General features: G+C 35.5%; 1 long non-coding RNA gene across 2 annotated transcripts; it reads left to right on the forward strand.

Moving 5' to 3' along the window:
- Positions 1-1142: 1142 nt before the first annotated feature.
- LOC109201065 (uncharacterized) lies at positions 1143-13442 on the forward strand. 2 transcript variants are annotated; one of them, XR_003217909.1, is made up of 3 exons: positions 1143-1157; positions 12519-12771; positions 12892-13442. It is a non-coding gene; the product is annotated as an uncharacterized LOC109201065 (long non-coding RNA). The 2 variants fall into 2 exon arrangements; XR_002061070.2 differs by lacking the exon at positions 1143-1157 and having other exon boundaries at positions 12266-12771.
- Positions 13443-16781: the final 3339 nt, after the last annotated feature.

Below are 16781 nucleotides of genomic sequence, written 5' to 3' on the forward strand. Positions count from 1 at the left end.
TTAGAACTATGACTGAGAAGAATCTGCCTGTGTACAGCAGCAGGCTGCCTTCCTAGAATTTGGATATCCCCCGTGCGCTCGTCTCTGCATTATGTGCATTGCCTCTCTTGGAAAGTTAAAACCACAGCAGCTTTTATAGTTTTTTCATTCACTATCAGCTTACATGTAAAGTCTACTCTGAAGAAGATTATTCAAAACATGCAACACAGTCACCAATCCCAGCAAATTCACCCCTAAGTCCGACTGTACAATACAGAAATAAAAGAGCTACATCTCAGACTCTACAGGCTTCAGTTAGCATGTTAAATGTGTTAAATGTGAAAGTTCGGTTAGAAAAAGACTGAACAAAAACGGCCCAAGTTGAGTAATTAACCAAAGTGACAAACATTGCTCTAAATAATACTCCCCTAATCCAAGTAGTCACCCAACCTGGATGTGGATTTAGAGGCCTGAGGGCCATCTCACACATTTATTCAGAATAAAACAAGTTTCAATAAAATTAAACAAATCAAAATCTTGAGGACGTATGCCTTTTACATGTTGGTAAAATGTTTAGGATGAGATGGAGATATAACACTCATGCACCCTGAAAATTATGAAGGTTAAATATGTATCAAGGGACTCACTGAACATCAGTGGATTTCTATGGGCCAAACGTACTTAAACCAGCCATTGTGACCATTGCGGCAGAGCAGAATAAATGATACTGATGGGGACTGTGAGGGTTTGTAGTTAAATTCCTGCTCTTACAGGATCAGTGAGTGTCTATTTAAAGATTATTAACATGCTTTTACATCACTATGGAACACCAGCATTTCTGCACAGGAGAGAACCCCCTGCCTTAATCTACCATGATGCTCTGTGTCATGTTGTCATGGCAATATGAAGTCAAATAAATACAAATGTAGAAAAATGCACATTTGAAGGAGGACAAGAAGACAAGCAACTGGAAGAGCTTTTGAAGCAGGAAAACTTTTCTGGACTTCTCTTAATTTAACTGGAAATTTTGCTGATACAAGTCAAGGAGGAAACAAGGAGGCAGGTTGGATTATATCTGAGGACAGGACGCATGAAGGAGAAGCATGAGGAGAGAGAAACAGCAGAGCGATGGTGCAGAGCTAATCGTGGATCAAGTCAAAGAAGCAAGCATCAAAACTGTGAGTAAACATAAAACAGAAGAGTTAAAATTACTGTGCTGATTAAGGAAACATTAAATTGGGTTAGTTTGGGTCTGGAGCTTCAGGTTTGTGGGTTCAGTTGGTCTCAAAATTGAGGAAAGAAAAAAATGTTTTTTGAAAGGTTGTTGGAGGATTCTTACTGTAAGAAATATCTGGGTGTGCATCTGCTTTTATTTAAAAAAACAAAAGTTGAATTTTATTTAGTCACATTGGAAAGGGGAAATTGGAGGATCAGGACAATAATGTGGCCAGATTTACTGTTTCCTTAATCAGAACAATAATTTTGATCTGAACTAGAAATGTTGAAATGGGTTATTTTCTTTCTTCTCTACTGATCACTGTGTTAAATGTTGAGTTACTTGTCAGTTTACATTGATGTTAATGGTACTTTTAAAAATGCAGTTTGTTCGTAATTTTGTAGAAAAAGGCTCTGCACCTGTGAAAACAAATAGGTATCCACACCCCCAAAATCACTGTAGATCAGATACAGTTACATACAAACATACAGTACACACTACTGCAGAAAAAGTCCCTGATTTTAATAGAAAATTGGCTTTAATGTAATATCACATGAAGTTTATCAGTAATGTTTTCACAGCTTTAATCAAATCATTCATCATCCATAAGTTGTGATGGAAAAGTGTCTGCAAGCGTGCAGGAGCCCATTTTTAGAGACAATCAGTCCTGTGTTATAATGTTAATTGAAGTTTATCAGGTCAGATGACCAATAGATGATAAGAAATATACTCTTACTAATTATTAGAGTTGAAAAGTACTTTGCTAAGCAAAATTAAATGAGTTAGGCTGGAACTTGAAACGTTAACATAAAAGGTTCAGTTGGTGATGCATGAAAGAAATAATTTTCTTCTAAAAATCTATTGGAGAATTTTGATGGTAAGAAATGAAAAATATTCAAAGAGTGAAACTGTTAAAAAAGTGAAGGTTTTGTGCAGCTGGGTGTTGCAGCCCTTTAGAGGAAATGTCAACTTGGTTTAATGAGGTTAAAAACAAAACCTGGGATGATCCAGACACATTTCTTGTTTCTTTAATCACCACAATAGTTTGAGTTTGTTTTAAAATCTCTTTAAAAAGCTGTTTTGAATGATAAGTTTGGCTTTAATGTGTTAAACTTGGATTAGATAAGACAATGTACCACTGAACACAGGAGGGATTATTGCTGAAAATGGGTCTCTGAACACCTCTGTAGAAATTCTATTCAAAATCATTCATGATTTGTGATCAGTGTTAATATTAAGCATTTATATGTTTATTTCCTCTTTTGATAAATTGCTGTGATTCAATATGAAACCAAATTTGAGTCTATTCAGAAAACAAGACATTTCTAATTGACCTCAGACTTTTGAGCTTTAGTCTACATTGTAATTATAGTGTACGGTTATTGATTAGAGCAGATGATATGAGACTATCAGGAGAGACTGTTAAAAGTTATGAGCTGTCTTGATGCAGAGAAAGTGGAGTTTGTCATCCTTGAGCTGCTGGTAGGATGAATGATGCTCTGGCTCTGTGCTCAAGTTCAGACATAGGCTTTAAGCAACCATGAGCCACTGATAAGCGTGATAGATTAATAAGCATGTATAAAGTGGACTTGTTAAACAGCTCTGATAGGAGAAAGTCAATGAGCACGCAATAAAGTGGACTTGTTAGGGACAGTTTACCATCAGCCTTGCTACAGTTTAACTTCATTTGTATTTAAAGACAGAGTTTAAAGAAAATTCTTTTTGACACTGGTGATAAAATCCAGGTCAGACACAGTTACATACAAACATACAGTACACACTACTGCTCAAAGTTGGAGGTCACTTAGAAAAGTCCTGATTTTAATAGAAAATTGGCTTTAATGTAATATCACATGAAGTTTATCAGTAATGTTTTCACAGCTTTAATCAAATCATTCATCATCCATAAGTTGTGATGGAAAAGTGTCTGCAAGTGTGCAGGAGCCCATTTTTAGAGACAATCAGTCCTGTGTTATAATGTTAATTGAAGTTTATCAGGTCAGATGACCAATAGATGATAAGAAAATACTCTTACTAATTATTAGAGTTGAAAAGTACTTTGCTAAGAAATTAAATGAGGTTAGGCTGGAACTTGAAACGTTAACATAAAAGGTTCAGTTGGTGATGCATGAAAGAAAATAATTTTCTTCTAAAAATCTATTGGAGAATTCTGATTGTAAGAAATGAAAATATTCAAAGAGTGAAACTGTTAAAAAAGTGAAGGTTTTGTGCAGCTGGGTGTTGCAGCCCCTTTAGAGGAAAATGTCAACTTGGTTTAATGAGGTTAAAAACAAAACCTGGGATGATCCAGACACATTTCTTGTTTCTTTAATCACCACAATAGTTTGAGTTTGTTTTAAAATCTCTTTAAAAAGCTGTTTTGAATGATAAGTTTGGCTTTAATGTGTTAAACTTGGATTAGATAAGACAATGTACCACTGAACACAGGAGGGATTATTGCTGAAAATGGGTCTCTGAACACCTCTGTAGAAATTCTATTCAAAATCATTCATGATTTGTGATCAGTGTTAATATTAAGCATTTATATGTTTATTTCCTCTTTTGATAAATTGCTGTGATTCAATATGAAACCAAATTTGAGTCTATTCAGAAAACAAGACATTTCTAATTGACCTCAGACTTTTGAGCTTAGTCTACATTGTAATTATAGTGTACGGTTATTGATTAGAGCAGATGATATGAGACTATCAGGAGAGACTGTTAAAAAGTTATGAGCTGTCTTGATGCAGAGAAAGTGGAGTTTGTCATCCTTGAGCTGCTGGTAGGATGAATGATGCTCTGGCTCTGTGCTCAAGTTCAGACATAGGCTTTAAGCAACCATGAGCCACTGATAAGCGTGATAGATTAATAAGCATGTATAAAGTGGACTTGTTAAACAGCTCTGATAGGAGAAAGTCAATGAGCACGCAATAAAGTGGACTTGTTAGGGACAGTTTACCATCAGCCTTGCTACAGTTTAACTTCATTTGTATTTAAGACAGAGTTTAAAGAAAATTCTTGTTTGACACTGGTGATAAAATCCAGGTCAGACACAGTTACATACAAACATACAGTACACACTACTGCTCAAAGGTTGGAGGTCACTTAGAAAAGTCCTGATTTTAATAGAAAATTGGCTTTAATGTAATATCACATGAAGTTTATCAGTAATGTTTTCACAGCTTTAATCAAATCATTCATCATCCATAAGTTGTGATGGAAAAGTGTCTGCAAGGTGCAGGAGCCCATTTTTAGAGACAATCAGTCCTGTGTTATAATGTTAATTGAAGTTTATCAGGTCAGATGACCAATAGATGATAAGAAATATACTCTTACTAATTATTAGAGTTGAAAAGTACTTTGCTAAGCAAAATTAAATGAGGTTAGGCTGGAACTTGAAACGTTTACATAAAAGGTTCAGTTGGTGATGCATGAAAGAAATAATTTTCTTCTAAAAATCTATTGGAGAATTCTGATGTAAAAATGAAAAATATTAAAGAGTGAAACTGTTAAAAAAAGTGAAGGTTTTGTGCAGCTGGGTGTTGCAGCCCCTTTAGAGGAAAATGTCAACTTGGTTTAATGAGGTTAAAAACAAAACCTGGGATGATCCAGACACATTTCTTGTTTCTTTAATCACCACAATAGTTTGAGTTTGTTTTAAAATCTCTTTAAAAAGCTGTTTTGAATGATAAGTTTGGCTTTAATGTGTTAAACTTGGATTAGATAAGACAATGTACCACTGAACACAGGAGGGATTATTGCTGAAAATGGGTCTCTGAACACCTCTGTAGAAATTCTATTCAAAATCATTCATGATTTGTGATCAGTGTTAATATTAAGCATTTATATGTTTATTTCCTCTTTTGATAAATTGCTGTGATTCAATATGAAACCAAATTTGAGTCTATTCAGAAAACAAGACATTTCTAATTGACCTCAGACTTTGAGCTGTAGTCTACATGTAATTATAGTGTACGGTTATTGATTAGAGCAGATGATATGAGACTATCAGGAGAGACTGTTAAAAAGTTATGAGCTGTCTTGATGCAGAGAAAGTGGAGTTTGTCATCCTTGAGCTGCTGGTAGGATGAATGATGCTCTGGCTCTGTGCTCAAGTTCAGACATAGGCTTTAAGCAACCATGAGCCACTGATAAGCATGATAGATTAATAAGCATGTATAAAGTGGACTTGTTAAACAGCTCTGATAGGAGAAAGTCAATGAGCACGCAATAAAGTGGACTTGTTAGGGACAGTTTACCATCAGCCTTGCTACAGTTTAACTTCATTTGTATTTAAAGACAGAGTTTAAAGAAAATTCTTGTTTGACACTGGTGATAAAATCCAGGTCAGACACAGTTACATACAAACATACAGTACACACTACTGCTCAAAAGTTGGAGGTCACTTAGAAAAGTCCTGATTTTAATAGAAAATTGGCTTAATGTAATATCACATGAAGTTTATCAGTAATGTTTTCACAGCTTTAATCAAATCATTCATCATCCATAAGTTGTGATGGAAAAGTGTCTGCAAGCGTGCAGGAGCCCATTTTTAGAGACAATCAGTCCTGTGTTATAATGTTAATTGAAGTTTATCAGGTCAGATGACCAATAGATGATAAGAAATATACTCTTACTAATTATTAGAGTTGAAAAGTACTTTGCTAAGCAAAATTAAATGAGGTTAGGCTGGAACTTTGAAACGTTAACATAAAAGGTTCAGTTGGTGATGCATGAAAGAAAATAATTTTCTTCTAAAAATCTATTGGAGAATTCTGATTGTAAGAAATGAAAAATATTAAAAGAGTGAAACTGTAAAAAAAAAGTGAAGGTTTTGTGCAGCTGGGTGTTGCAGCCCTTTAGAGGAAATGTAACTTGGTTTATGAGGTTAAAAACAAAACCTGGATGATCCAGACACATTTATTGTTTCTTTAATCACCACAATAGTTTGAGTTTGTTTTAAAATCTCTTTAAAAAGCTGTTTGAATGATAAGTTTGGCTTTAATGTGTTAAACTTGGATTAGATAAGACAATGTACCACTGAACACAGGAGGGATTATTGCTGAAAATGGGTCTCTGAACACCTCTGTAGAAATTCTATTCAAATCATTCATGATTTGTGATCAGTGTTAATATTAAGCATTTATATGTTTATTTCCTCTTTTGATAAATTACTGTGATTCAATATGAAACCAAATTTGAGTCTATTCAGAAAACAAGACATTTCTAATTGACCTCAGACTTTGAGCTTAGTCTACATTGTAATTATAGTGTACGGTTATTGATTAGAGCAGATGATATGAGACTATCAGGAGAGACTGTTAAAAAGTTATGAGCTGTCTTGATGCAGAGAAAGTGGAGTTTGTCATCCTTGAGCTGCTGGTAGGATGAATGATGCTCTGGCTCTGTGCTCAAGTTCAGACATAGGCTTTAAGCAACCATGAGCCACTGATAAGCGTGATAGATTAATAAGCATGTATAAAGTGGACTTGTTAAACAGCTCTGATAGGAGAAAGTCAATGAGCACGCAATAAAGTGGACTTGTTAGGGACAGTTTACCATCAGCCTTGCTACAGTTTAACTTCATTTGTATTTAAAGACAGAGTTTAAAGAAAATTCTTATTTGACACTGGTGATAAAATCCAGGTCAGACACAGTTACATACAAACATACAGTACACACTACTGCTCAAAAGTTGGAGGTCACTTAGAAAAGTCCTGATTTAATAGAAAATTGGCTTTAATGTAATATCACATGAAGTTTATCAGTAATGTTTTCACAGCTTTAATCAAATCATTCATCATCCATAAGTTGTGATGGAAAAGTGTCTGCAAGTGTGCAGGAGCCCATTTTTAGAGACAATCAGTCCTGTGTTATAATGTTAATTGAAGTTTATCAGGTCAGATGACCAATAGATGATAAGAAAATACTCTTACTAATTATTAGAGTTGAAAAGTACTTTGCTAAGCAAAATTAAATGAGGTTAGGCTGGAACTTGAAACGTTAACATAAAAGGTTCAGTTGGTGATGCATGAAAGAAAATAATTTTCTTCTAAAAATCTATTGGAGAATTCTGATTGTAAGAAATGAAAAATATTCAAAGAGTGAAACTGTTAAAAAAGTGAAGGTTTTGTGCAGCTGGGTGTTGCAGCCCCTTTAGAGGAAAATGTCAACTTGGTTTAATGAGGTTAAAAACAAAACCTGGATGATCCAGACACATTTCTTGTTTCTTTAATCACCACAATAGTTTGAGTTGTTTTAAAATCTCTTTAAAAAGCTGTTTTGAATGATAAGTTTGGCTTTAATGTGTTAAACTTGGATTAGATAAGACAATGTACCACTGAACACAGGAGGGATTATTGCTGAAAATGGGTCTCTGAACACCTCTGTAGAAATTCTATTCAAAATCATTCATGATTGTGATCAGTGTTAATATTAAGCATTTATATGTTTATTTCCTCTTTTGATAAATTGCTGTGATTCAATATGAAACCAAATTTGAGTCTATTCAGAAAACAAGACATTTCTAATTGACCTCAGACTTTTGAGCTGTAGTCTACATTGTAATTATAGTGTACGGTTATTGATTAGAGCAGATGATATGAGACTATCAGGAGAGACTGTTAAAAAGTTATGAGCTGTCTTGATGCAGAGAAAGTGGAGTTTGTCATCCTTGAGCTGCTGGTAGGATGAATGATGCTCTGGCTCTGTGCTCAAGTTCAGACATAGGCTTTAAGCAACCATGAGCCACTGATAAGCGTGATAGATTAATAAGCATGTATAAAGTGGACTTGTTAAACAGCTCTGATAGGAGAAAGTCAATGAGCACGCAATAAAGTGGACTTGTTAGGGACAGTTTACCATCAGCCTTGCTACAGTTTAACTTCATTTGTATTTAAAGACAGATTTAAAGAAAATTCTTATTGACACTGGTGATAAAATCCAGGTCAGACACAGTTACATACAAACATACAGTACACACTACTGCTCAAAGGTTGGAGGTCACTTAGAAAAGTCCTGATTTTAATAGAAAATTGGCTTTAATGTAATATCACATGAAGTTTATCAGTAATGTTTCACAGCTTTAATCAAATCATTCATCATCCATAAGTTGTGATGGAAAAGTGTCTGCAAGTGTGCAGGAGCCCATTTTTAGAGACAATCAGTCCTGTGTTATAATGTTAATTGAAGTTTATCAGGTCAGATGACCAATAGATGATAAGAAAAATACTCTTACTAATTATTAGAGTTGAAAAGTACTTTGCTAAGCAAAATTAAATGAGGTTAGGCTGGAACTTGAAACGTTAACATAAAAGGTTCAGTTGGTGATGCATGAAAGAAAATAATTTTCTTCTAAAAATCTATTGGAGAATTCTGATTGTAAGAAATGAAAAATATTCAAGAGTGAAACTGTTAAAAAAAGTGAAGGTTTTGTGCAGCTGGGTGTTGCAGCCCCTTTAGAGGAAAATGTCAACTTGGTTTAATGAGGTTAAAAACAAAACCTGGGATGATCCAGACACATTTCTTGTTTCTTTAATCACCACAATAGTTTGAGTTTGTTTTAAAATCTCTTTAAAAAGCTGTTTTGAATGATAAGTTTGGCTTTAATGTGTTAAACTTGGATTAGATAAGACAATGTACCACTGAACACAGGAGGGATTATTGCTGAAAATGGGTCTCTGAACACCTCTGTAGAAATTCTATTCAAAATCATTCATGATTTGTGATCAGTGTTAATATTAAGCATTTATATGTTTATTTCCTCTTTGATAAATTGCTGTGATTCAATATGAAACCAAATTTGAGTCTATTCAGAAAACAAGACATTTCTAATTGACCTCAGACTTTTGAGCTGTAGTCTACATTGTAATTATAGTGTACGGTTATTGATTAGAGCAGATGATATGAGACTATCAGGAGAGACTGTTAAAAAGTTATGAGCTGTCTTGATGCAGAGAAAGTGGAGTTTGTCATCCTTGAGCTGCTGGTAGGATGAATGATGCTCTGGCTCTGTGCTCAAGTTCAGACATAGGCTTTAAGCAACCATGAGCCACTGATAAGCGTGATAGATTAATAAGCATGTATAAAGTGGACTTGTTAAACAGCTCTGATAGGAGAAAGTCAATGAGCACGCAATAAAGTGGACTTGTTAGGGACAGTTTACCATCAGCCTTGCTACAGTTTAACTTCATTTGTATTTAAAGACAGACTTTAAAGAAAATTCTTGTTTGACACTGGTGATAAAATCCAGGTCAGACACAGTTACATACAAACATACAGTACACACTACTGCTCAAAAGTTGGAGGTCACTTAGAAAAGTCCTGATTTTAATAGAAAATTGGCTTTAATGTAATATCACATGAAGTTTATCAGTAATGTTTTCACAGCTTTAATCAAATCATTCATCATCCATAAGTTGTGATGGAAAAGTGTCTGCAAGTGTGCAGGAGCCCATTTTTAGAGACAATCAGTCCTGTGTTATAATGTTAATTGAAGTTTATCAGGTCAGATGACCAATAGATGATAAGAAAAATACTCTTACTAATTATTAGAGTTGAAAAGTACTTTGCTAAGCAAAATTAAATGAGGTTAGGCTGGAACTTGAAACGTTAACATAAAAGGTTCAGTTGGTGATGCATGAAAGAAATAATTTTCTTCTAAAAATCTATTGGAGAATTCTGATTGTAAGAAATGAAAAATATTCAAAGAGTGAAACTGTTAAAAAAGTGAAGGTTTTGTGCAGCTGGGTGTTGCAGCCCTTTAGAGGAAAATGTCAACTTGGTTTAATGAGGTTAAAAACAAAACCTGGGATGATCCAGACACATTTATTGTTTCTTTAATCACCACAATAGTTTGAGTTTGTTTTAAAATCTCTTTAAAAAGCTGTTTGAATGATAAGTTTGGCTTTAATGTGTTAAACTTGGATTAGATAAGACAATGTACCACTGAACACAGGAGGATTATTGCTGAAAATGGGTCTCTGAACACCTCTGTAGAAATTCTATTCAAAATCATTCATGATTTGTGATCAGTGTTAATATTAAGCATTTATATGTTTATTTCCTCTTTTGATAAATTGCTGTGATTCAATATGAAACCAAATTTGAGTCTATTCAGAAAACAAGACATTTCTAATTGACCTTAGACTTTTGAGCTGTAGTCTACATTGTAATTATAGTGTACGGTTATTGATTAGAGCAGATGATATGAGACTATCAGGAGAGACTGTTAAAAAGTTATGAGCTGTCTTGATGCAGAGAAAGTGGAGTTTGTCATCCTTGAGCTGCTGGTAGGATGAATGATGCTCTGGCTCTGTGCTCAAGTTCAGACATAGGCTTTAAGCAACCATGAGAAATCTGATAAGTGTGATAGATTAATAAGCATGTATAAAGTGGACTTGTTAAACAGCTCTGATAGGAGAAAGTCAATGAGCACGCAATAAAGTGGACTTGTTAGGGACAGTTTACCATCAGCCTTGCTACAGTTTAACTTCATTTGTATTTAAAGACAGACTTTAAAGAAAATTCTTGTTTGACACTGGTGATAAAATCCAGGTCAGACACAGTTACATACAAACATACAGTACACACTACTGCTCAAAGGTTGGAGGTCACTTAGAAAAGTCCTGATTTTAATAGAAATTGGCTTTAATGTAATATCACATGAAGTTTATCAGTAATGTTTTCACAGCTTTAATCAAATCATTCATCATCCATAAGTTGTGATGGAAAAGTGTCTGCAAGCGTGCAGGAGCCCATTTTTAGAGACAATCAGTCCTGTGTTATAATGTTAATTGAAGTTTATCAGGTCAGATGACCAATAGATGATAAGAAATATACTCTTACTAATTATTAGAGTTGAAAAGTACTTTGCTAAGCAAAATTAAATGAGGTTAGGCTGGAACTTGAAATGTTTACATAAAAGGTTCAGTTGGTGATGCATGAAAGAAAATAATTTTCTTCTAAAAATCTATTGGAGAATTCTGATTGTAAAAAATGAAAAATATTAAAAGAGTGAAACTGTTAAAAAAAAAAAGTGAAGGTTTTGTGCAGCTGGGTGTTGCAGCCCCTTTAGAGGAAAATGTAAACTTGGTTTAATGAGGTTAAAAACAAAAACCTGGGATGATCCAGACACATTTATTGTTTCTTTAATCACCACAATAGTTTGAGTTTGTTTTAAAATCTCTTTAAAAAGCTGTTTTGAATGATAAGTTTGGCTTTAATGTGTTAAACTTGGATTAGATAAGACAATGTACCACTGAACACAGGAGGGATTATTGCTGAAAATGGGTCTCTGAACACCTCTGTAGAAATTCTATTCAAAATCATTCATGATTTGTGATCAGTGTTAATATTAAGCATTTATATGTTTATTTCCTCTTTTGATAAATTACTGTGATTCAATATGAAACCAAATTTGAGTCTATTCAGAAAACAAGACATTTCTAATTGACCTCAGACTTTTGAGCTTTAGTCTACATTGTAATTATAGTGTACGGTTATTGATTAGAGCAGATGATATGAGACTATCAGGAGAGACTGTTAAAAGTTATGAGCTGTCTTGATGCAGAGAAAGTGGAGTTTGTCATCCTTGAGCTGCTGGTAGGATGAATGATGCTCTGGCTCTGTGCTCAAGTTCAGACATAGGCTTTAAGCAACCATGAGCCACTGATAAGCGTGATAGATTAATAAGCATGTATAAAGTGGACTTGTTAAACAGCTCTGATAGGAGAAAGTCAATGAGCACGCAATAAAGTGGACTTGTTAGGGACAGTTTACCATCAGCCTTGCTACAGTTTAACTTCATTTGTATTTAAAGACAGAGTTTAAAGAAAATTCTTATTTGACACTGGTGATAAAATCCAGGTCAGACACAGTTACATACAAACATACAGTACACACTACTGCTCAAAGGTTGGAGGTCACTTAGAAAAGTCCTGATTTTAATAGAAAATTGGCTTTAATGTAATATCACATGAAGTTTATCAGTAATGTTTTCACAGCTTTAATCAAATCATTCATCATCCATAAGTTGTGATGGAAAAGTGTCTGCAAGTGTGCAGGAGCCCATTTTTAGAGAAATTAAATGAGGTTAGGTTCGAACTTGAAATTTTAATATAAAAGTTTCAGGTGGTGATGAATGTAAGTTTCACATAGTAGAAATATGTGTTTATCATTAATATTGGTTTTATTCTGAGTTTAGTGTTTATTTGTGAGCATTGTTTTTATCTCCATGATTTTACTCTGTTTGTATCACATGTTTTTAGTCTGTTTTTACATTGTTTTAATCCACTGTGGATTGGCTGGGCATGGGACAAATTAGCTGATAGTCATCACCTGCTGAGGCATGTGTCTGTCCAGTGGTGTCCTTTCAGCTGTGTTTAAAGGACTTATTAAAAGGAAGCAAGCTGAGTACTGGAAGGAGAGAGGCCCTAGATTTGAATAGGAACGCATGACGCCCGTCTGGAGACCGGTCAGCGTGATGTGGTGACCCAGTCCCAACAGCAGGAACGGCGACAGGAGGAGACAACGCGTGTGATTGACATCAGTGCAGATGTATACCACTGCCTGCATTTGTGAGTAGTGGCTGACTGTTGTTCACTGGGTGCAGCCGTGTTGGGAGAGTGTCGCCATGGCTATAAGCCAGGGCAGCTTCCGGGATGATGGTTCTGGCTCCTATTTGTTTTTACTTACAGGTGATGACGTGAGGGGAGCCGCTGTGGTATCGAGCGACGGACTCCAATGCAGAATGCGAACTGGGCTGGGATGTGATGGGGCCCAGTGGACGGACGAGACCGGGACAGGAGGCTCCTAGTCTGCCTGGCACGATGCTGACGTGGACCTCGCTTAGCAAGAGGAATTTCTGTCCAGCTCAAGAACACACAAGGAGTATTCGTCCTGGGTTGTGGGACTGGGTGGGATTTTTGTGCATGAAGAGAATTGTATTTTTACCAGTTTTAGAATAATCTTATCTAGTCTCGGTGGGAATTTTAGCATATTGAGAAAAATGTTGTTGTGAATTGGCTTGATTTAAATCAAATTGAACTGCACTCAATTAAAACCAAATATAACTTGTAATCAAATCTATTCAAATGTAAAGTCATCTCACTCAATTTGGACAACTAGCACTGAAAAATACACTGACATCCTCTGTTTCCCAATTAGCAGATGAGAGGTTGCTGTTTTATTCATGACTCAGTACTTAAATGGTTTTATCCTGTTTATGAATAAACATTTTAAAATGACATTGCTTCATTGTATGATTAATTCTTTGTCTGTGTCGGTCCTTAATACATACACGTGTACAATAATTCTAGTTGCCTCCGGAGATCCTATGCTCCGTTTTCTCATACTTTTCTTCACTGTTTACCTCATTCTGCCCAATAAAATGTACAAATTTCTGTAAACAATTATGACTTGTTTTATGCCATTAATAAAAAAAATGTCTCCATATGAGGACGTACTTGAAAAGAAAAAGTCACCACTTTGCATTTTACAAAGCAAGTAAACAAACACGGGGCTATTTATCATATAAATAACTTTTAGGTCTGTGGGATAGAAGGATAGGAGCTTTAAATGTTGTGCCTCCATAATTAGTCTTTACAGTGTTCAGCGACTGTTGTGATTTGGTGCTATACACATAAGCTTGAAGTGAATGAATCCACCTGTTCACAGGAAGATGACACCAAACATCAGAAGATCTTATTGTGCGCCAGAGTAAAAGGGTGGTTTCTTGGGACTAAAAGCACAAACTACAGTAGAAGCTCACATAAAGCAGGAAATAAGCAGGCAGCACTTCAACTGCTAATGCATGTTTTGCACTTTTATTGTTGTGTCATTCACTAACAGTTCAATGGTGCAAGATTACCATACACAGAATTAGGATATCTGCATGACACATCTATGCTATACAGCGAATGGATTATAATTATTACAAATACAGTAAGCATATTTACATTTGATTTCAAGCTCCATACAATATAGATATTTACAAAGTATGAAAATGAAACCGGTCTGACAAATAATGTACAGTGTTAATGACGGGTTTTTTTCTCCTTTTCTTTTGGTGAACAAATCTGAAAGGGGGCGGGGTTAACTGATATTAATTGTCAGAGGGGGAAAATATCATGGCTAGTTTCGTTTGAAAGGCATCAACGGAAAAACAAACACATACACAGAAAAAAGTGATGAGGTGAAGAAAGACACATTAAGTGTGCTGTCGTTTTAGATGTCACAAGCTACTTTGTATAGTCCTATATCCCTGATATTAGAAAGAATTAAAATGAGTTAAAATACACCTTTATTTTGATAGAGTTCAGATGGATGCCTAGCATGACTAATGAGTAGATATCCCCCCCCCAAAAAAACAAAAAAACAACAGACTTCTAATTCACTCAAACTGCTTTCTAATAAAGAGGAAGCACTAATGTAACTCACCTCCTCAGTCGGGGTGCAGGGGTTACATTTAGGTCTCCTTTTCCTCCCCCCCCCCTCTCTTACATTCAAACCCTCTTTTAGTTCACACTAGAACAGGCCGCCACACCATCATTTGGTTTAATATGAGTGGAACAACTAAACCGCACAGACTTTAAATGATCAGTTAGTTGAACCTTTTATTAATATGCGCAAAGAGCTGCAAACTAATATATATATATATATATATATATATATATATATATATATATATATATATATATATATACATATATATATATATATAAACTGCAAACAATAAATACACAATCCAAAAAAAAAACACCTCTGCAAAAGAAGTGGAAAAGTTTGCTCTGGCGGCGCTTCGCATCAACATGTATATGAGGTACATTGCACTTTTGAGATTTGATCTGTGCATAGGTGCATCTTTGATGTGCAGCTCAGAGATCCCCAATCCAGCACGTTTCTGTTTCTCTGATCGTCAGGCTGGCTGACCCGAGGTCACGTCAGAGCTTTGTTTTTTATCTATATGTAACAGACAGTCGGTTCCTCTCCTTCCACGCATTTCATACAACACAGCAGGCATACTGCTGGTTGGTTGACCAGTTTTTTAATGCCTGTCTACATGAACACATCTCGAGAGGCGTAGGCGCCAAAAAGTGAATCTGGAGCCAAATGTAGCAGCTGCAGCAGGGCACACAGAGCAAATATTTTCATGGGGTAGTATCAGAAATAGGACCTTTGAATATGTAGTCCCTTTAACGTCTTTCCTTCTATTAAACCCTTTGAGAAACAGCTATCCAGTGTACTCCTGATATGTGCTCTTATCATTTGTTCCTGATGCTCAAATACAATCCTGGACTCAACATATGTGGCTGTGTCTCTGTCCTTGCTATAGATATGTGTTAATGTGCAAAATAAGGTTAAAAAATGAAGAAATAAATGTGAGTTAGAGCAAGCTAGAGGAGCAGAGAGGAATGTGTTAAATGAGGGTTAACTACCACACTGATCCCAGAACAGACCGCATGTACAAATCAAGTTCTCCCTCTAGTTCGTTTTCATCCTCCTAGTCCTCCTCCTCCTCTCCTCGTAACCCTGTTTTTACTCATTGGGATGAAAAAGCAAAAAGGGGCCGAATCTACTCCTGCAGGAACAATTGGTCTTTTTTTTTTTCCTTTTTTTTTTTAGCTGCTGAGATATGAAGCGATCCTCGCTTGTTTGTCTCTAGTTAGTCTGCAGTTTTTATGTTAACACAAATGCATGAGTATTTTACTGACTCACTAACTGACACTGGCACTATCGGGGGTTTAGTGGCGGCATATGTACACAGATTGAGGAGGCAGTGGCGTGTCTAGAAAATTTTTGTTGGGGGGGCCAGGTAGGGGCACAGATTTGGAGAAGGGTGGCAGATGTAATTGGCAGATAATGTTAAAAAAAAATTCTACCAACAGTTAACCATCATTCAATAACCCTATAAACCTAATAACTGAATTTGCTTTTGACTCTTATTAGAATGAGGTTTTAACCACTACGGTGCAAAGTTTTTAGATACTGCGTTGATGAAGTACAAGAGATACAATTAGTGCTTTGTCAGTGTTTACGCAGCATTGAAGGACAGCAATATTTGCGTAGTATTTTTACTAACATATAATGCACATATGTTTTGGGCACAAACATTTTTGAATATTAAAATACAAACATTTTTAACATACAATTGGCAAATTAGCCAATGCAAAACTTTATCTGCCAATTAAAAAAAGAAGATAATCTTCTTACAAACTGGTGTTTGATTTTGAAACAGGGAAAAAGTGGGGAAACAAATGAAAAGACTAACATTTGAATGAAACCTGAAAGCAAGTAAATACTTTCTATGCTGCCTTATGGTAAACTTTGGTAATATTGATGTATAAAGAACAACACTGGCTGATGATGAAATACAGTCAGCTGGCATGGTGACACTGCCAGTATTAACCTGCAGGGCTGGACTGGGACAAAAAATTGGGCATTTTGACCAGAGACCGGCCCACCAGGTATTAAAGCCATAAAGCCTTTGAATGAAAACGAACGCTGTTGTGACAGTGATGTACACTGTCTTGTTGGTATATGTATGATTTCTATCAATTTTACGTCAGATAAAAACTTTGTTCGGAAG

The sequence above is a fragment of the Oreochromis niloticus genome, unplaced genomic scaffold (genome assembly GCF_001858045.2).
Source record: "Oreochromis niloticus isolate F11D_XX unplaced genomic scaffold, O_niloticus_UMD_NMBU tig00003099_pilon, whole genome shotgun sequence".
Taxonomy (NCBI): Eukaryota; Metazoa; Chordata; class Actinopteri; order Cichliformes; family Cichlidae; genus Oreochromis; species Oreochromis niloticus.